The 807-nt window shown below is 34.2% G+C and overlaps 1 non-coding gene across 1 annotated transcript; it reads right to left on the reverse strand.

Annotated features, from left to right (window-relative positions):
• Positions 1 to 493: 493 nt before the first annotated feature.
• Positions 494 to 568, reverse strand: TRNAV-GAC (transfer RNA valine (anticodon GAC)). The gene has a single exon. It is a non-coding gene; the product is annotated as a tRNA-Val (tRNA).
• Between the last annotated feature and the right edge of the window lie 239 nt (positions 569 to 807).

Here is an 807-nt window from a genome sequence, read left to right on the forward strand (position 1 = left end):
ATAGGTATGAATTTTTCCTTATCTGTTCTATTTGGTCCTCGAAGAGCCTTTTCATCCTTAAGGATTCTCATTCATTAATCCTGAAACATTTATCTTCATTGTTTCTTTAGATATTTTATCCTTTCCATTTCTCTACCCCATTCTTCTGGAATCCTATTATCTGGATGCTATTACTTTTAATTCTGGCCTTCATATTTCTTAGCTTAAAATTTTTTCTCTATATTTTCTGTCTTTCTATTATTTCCCATTGCTTTTAGGAAGAATTTCTCATTCTGATCCTCAAATTCACTAATTATTCCATTAGCTCTATTTCATCCTGTTATTTATTCCATTTCAGCTACATTTTTTTTTGCATCTAATATTTCACTCGGTCCTTTTTAAGATTTCATATTCTTGCTTTACTTTAGTAATACCTTCCCACATCTCCTTAAGCATAGTTTTTTTTGTGTGTGTGTGTAGGGTGGGTACTTAGGTTTTTTAATTTATTTTTTAGAGGATGTACTGGGAATTGAACCCAGGACCTCATGCATGTCAAGCATGCGCTCTACCACTTGAGCTATACCCACCCTCCCCTCCTTAAGCATAGTTATACTAATATTATGTTCTATTTGTTTAAATGTTTCCGCTTCAGATAGTGCATGATGTTTTTGTCTTTCTTTACTAGATTCTTGTTATTTGGGCTTGTAAGCTCATGCTCTACTATGAATATCAGCCGCTCTGCCTGGTAATGTTTGTTGGGGAGGGCCAAATATTAGGCTCTAGTCTCCATCCATTTAGATGAGTCTAAAATAATGAGATATGTTGAGC

This window comes from Vicugna pacos, chromosome 21 (genome assembly GCF_048564905.1).
Source record: "Vicugna pacos chromosome 21, VicPac4, whole genome shotgun sequence".
NCBI classification, from domain to species: Eukaryota; Metazoa; Chordata; class Mammalia; order Artiodactyla; family Camelidae; genus Vicugna; species Vicugna pacos.